General features: G+C 47.7%; 1 pseudogene across 1 annotated transcript in view; it reads right to left on the minus strand.

Moving 5' to 3' along the window:
* LOC103081648 (zinc finger protein 3-like) overlaps positions 1-4,049 on the minus strand; it is a 4,746-nt pseudogene extending 697 nt beyond the window's left edge. Inside the window, exons 1-5 of the transcript XR_457124.1 lie at positions 3,841-4,049; positions 2,925-3,087; positions 1,624-1,709; positions 1,100-1,226; positions 1-114 (exon numbers count right to left, since the gene is read on the minus strand). The exon at positions 1-114 is cut by the window's left edge and continues 697 nt beyond it. The product of XR_457124.1 is annotated as a zinc finger protein 3-like (transcript). The remainder of the gene's footprint in view (positions 115-1,099; positions 1,227-1,623; positions 1,710-2,924; positions 3,088-3,840) is intronic.

A 4,049-nucleotide genomic window follows, 5' to 3' on the forward strand; every position in this document is an offset into this window, starting at 1 on the left:
CTGCTGAAAGGACTGCAAGTGTTTCTCCAGAGAAAGCACTTGCCTGGGTATGACTCAGGGCCGGGCAGGAATTCACACTATGAATCCGGGTGGTGGGAAGGCGGAGAAGTATGCCTACGAAGATCAAAGAGCCAGGAATGGAAAACACACTAAAAACCTTCCCAGTGGGCAGGCTGCCTCCCCACAGCTAAGAAGACCTCTTTAATCCTGAGTGTAATCAAGGAGACAAAACAATACCCTGGATGCCACCAGCACAGGCAAAGCAAAAAAGAGTTTTAAAAAAAAAGAGAGAGAGGGAGAGAAAGAGAAAAGAGAAAGCATGATTAAGTACATACATACATAACAAAGAAAAGAGCAGCAGAGACAGGCAAAAAAAGAAAGAGGAGCAATGCTCACACCGAGGGGGATGCCGACAACTCCCACCGATCCTTCTCTACAACACCACAGGTTGTCTAACCTCAGCTACCAACTGCACCATCCAAATGACAAAGGAGAGACTGGTCTAAGTCTGAGACTTCTGCGGGTGAGGTTACGCAGGATTACCTTCTGGGTGACTCACTGAAATGTACTCGCAGTGAGTCATGCCTTGAAATCAAGTCTCTCAAATTTTGCCTACTTGCAGATGAACTTAGGGATCTTAAGAGGTGAGGGATTATTCAACAAAGACGTTAGCCTATCTTAAAAAAAAAAAAGGCATTTCTTCTTCTGAGAAAAATGGGAAACTCTCAGATACAGGGGCACTGAATTACCAGGAAGGAAAGTGTCTGGTTGTGGGTTGGGAGGCCCTAGAGTCTCTCTCATAAAAAAGGAAGATAGGGAAAGCGAGAACTTGCAAAGCACCAGCAAGTTTCCCTTTTCTAACAGGGAAAAGATGCCCCACAAAAGCAAGAAACATTAACTGAGGTTAAGGAGTAGAATGTCTCCTCCTGAAATCCCCGAAGGAAACCCACTCCCAGAAGAGACGACCTTAAAGAAGGAGGAATCGGAGGTTCTAGGACCGGGGATCTGAGCCACACTCAGAGACCTCACACCTACTCAAAAACAAGGAAGTAAAGAAATCCTAAGTGGTAAACTGAATAATAAGAAAGGCAATCCTTACCCAGTGAGACCAGGTTCCCATAGTTCTCTAACATCACTTCTCTGTAGAGAGCCCTCTGAACAGGGTCCAGGCATCCCCATTCCTCTCGAGTAAGGTGCACAGCCACATCCTCGAATGTCACAAACTCCTGAAATTACACAGCCTGGCTGCTCTGGGGAAGGAGGCCACCACAACATCATGGCCAGAGAATGAAGGAGATGATACAGAGGGTCTGCAGGGTGCATTTATGTTGGAAAGGAGGGAGAACAGAGTAGAATCTAGGGAATAGGTTCCACAACCCTTTAACATCTAATAAGCGCCCATAACAGCACCAAGGATAAAGGAAGTGTTTGCTGGTGGTATTGGGGAGATGGAAAGGTGGTTTCTGTGAAGTCCAGGTCTCTGAAGATGATCAGCACCCAACCTGGGGTCTGCTATTGAAAAAAAATAAAATTCAGGAAAGGTTTATGGATGGGATGAGGAAAGGACCACACTCAATCAGCAGCAATAGTCCCTGAGGAAAAGCAGAGGGTTCCTCAGCTCACCTGGTACCTGGCTGTTAGGAGCGCAGCTGCCTGGTCTCCTGGGCTTCCCTCGAGGGGAAGAGCAGGCACCTGGGGGACAGGTGGAGCTGAGGGAGGAGAAAGGAGTCAAGAGTGAGAGCAGCCCTTCCCCAGGGCTCCCTTACAAAAGAGAGAGTCAGTGGGACCCTTCCTCACATCAACATTACGGCAAAACCAACGAACGTTTATCGGGTATTGACCATGTTCTGCACCTTCTCAGCACCTGCATGCCCTTCTTACACATGCTTAGACCCGTGATACAGGATTTTATTATGAAATCTCATATTGTACATTATTCCCATGACATGACATACCTCTAACAGAAGGGTAAGCACTGTTACCTGTTTTGCAAATGGGCAAAGCAAAGCATAAAGATTTGCAATGACTCATCCAGAGCCACAGTTATTTAGTAGACTTTTGACCCTCTCCCAGACACTGTTCTGTAAACTTCATTAAGCCTTTCTTTTGAGACTGAGCACTGTCTCTGCAACCAGTGTGTAAGGCCCTCAAGAATAAGGAGTGGTCATCTGTTTCCTCGTAATCCTTTACACACTCTCACAATGCTCCACAGCACTCTATGCACCATGGCACTCAGCTGGTGTTCCTGACACACAAGTTATTTCAGGCACTGCAATCGGCACAAGTAATCTCATACAAACTTCATATAAGACAAAGGCAGTACAAGACAGATCAACCTCTCTCTATAATACATAAAAATGTTATTTTGTGGTCAATATGTGATATGTATACATTGTTATTTTACGGTCAATATGTGATATGTATACATTGGGCTCAACCAAGGAATTAGATGGTTGTTTTTTTGATCAAAATTACATTAGTCACGAACACTGCAGTTGCAACAGAATGGCAGCTGGCAAAGCACAAAAGGTCAAGGAGGGAAGAAACTAAGTTAAGGGAACAGGGGGAGGGACAGGTCCTAAATCTAAGAGGAAGTGAAAGCAAGGCAAGGGCGGTGAGGTGCGGCAAAAGCAGCATTTCTTAGAAATTATTCTGAATGTGGTGACTGGGATGAAGTGAAAGTTGCATGAAGGAAAAACAGCCAGAGCAGAGTGAGCGAAGACCACTCGGCCTATTAAAGAAGGACAGGCTGACCTCAACAGAGGGGCCCAGATCAGGACTGAACTGAGTCGCGTCTGTGCCTCCCTTCAAGACCTCCCTCTAGGGACCAATCTCTCATTGAAATCCCTGGCCTCTCTCATACTAGGCCCAGGAGCCCCTCTGCACTCCCATTCTCCTGGATGGAAGTGCTCTCTCTGCCTTACCCCCAGTGAGTCCCTGTTCCATGTCGGTGTCCTGCACGAACTGAGGCTCTGGGGACAGACCCTCAGAGTGGGTCTCCAAAGGCTGAAACTGGACCCTTGGAGATCCTGCTGCTTCCTGGGCCGATATTTCCTCCATCCCTGTTCTGGAGGACGATGACCATCACTGCAGGGTGAGATTAGGAGAAATTATTGTAACAAGTTAAAACAACCCACCATTTTACATTCTCAGGACTTAGCAAAGTTATCTTGCACACTGTAGACACAATGAAAACAGTTAATGATGATTAACCACCTAAAATAAACAGCAGGAAGAAAAATGGACATTATTCACTTTCAGATATTTAAGAACCAAGTCATATGGTCCAAGTATGCAGTTTATTTGAACTCCACTAATCCAGAATTTGTGGAATTTTTTTTAATCAAGGAAACACAATTTAATAGCCTAAAATTTTCTGTGTAAATTGAAAATACTTGACATTTACAAACTTCTTTCAAGGTTCAGGTATGCACCCAGAGAAATACACTAGTTCCGATTACTCGTAATTTTTTTAAAGCAAGCCCCTAAGAATTTTTTGGTAAACACTCTGTCAGCCCACTCTGAATTACTGAATGGCCTTAACCGATAACCAAATTCCACTCTGGGGGATCAGACCCTTCGATAAGTCAGACTAGGTGGGAAGGCCTTTCCCACAATCCTGACAGTAAGCCAGGGAAGGGCTGCGACTCTAACAGTTCTGACTGGTTGTCCTTCACACCCAAGGACACGGCAGCGCTCCGTCCCCTTTCCACACCCTCAGAAAGGGCCCTCGCGCCCGGCTCTCAGAAGGCCTCGCCCGGCGCTGCCCTCCTCCCACTTCCCTGCTAGGTCAAGACACGGTCCCAAAAGGGCGAAGCGGGCCCCAGAAACCCAGCTCACAGCAGGGCACGGTCACCGGGTCCTGACGGCGGGGCCCTCCGTCCGCGGGGTGTCGGGGCGAACCCTGACTGAAGAGACACGGGCCCTCGCACCCCGGCCCCGCGCGTCCCTGGGGACAGGAACCGCAGTCAGCCGGGGACGGGAGACTCCTCCTCCCCGGGAGGCTAAACAAGGGGCCAACCCATCGCGACCCCAGAACGCCTTCCGGG

The sequence above is a fragment of the Lipotes vexillifer genome, unplaced genomic scaffold, assembly GCF_000442215.2.
Source record: "Lipotes vexillifer unplaced genomic scaffold, Lipotes_vexillifer_v1.1 scaffold12, whole genome shotgun sequence".
In the NCBI taxonomy this organism is placed as follows: Eukaryota; Metazoa; Chordata; class Mammalia; order Artiodactyla; family Lipotidae; genus Lipotes; species Lipotes vexillifer.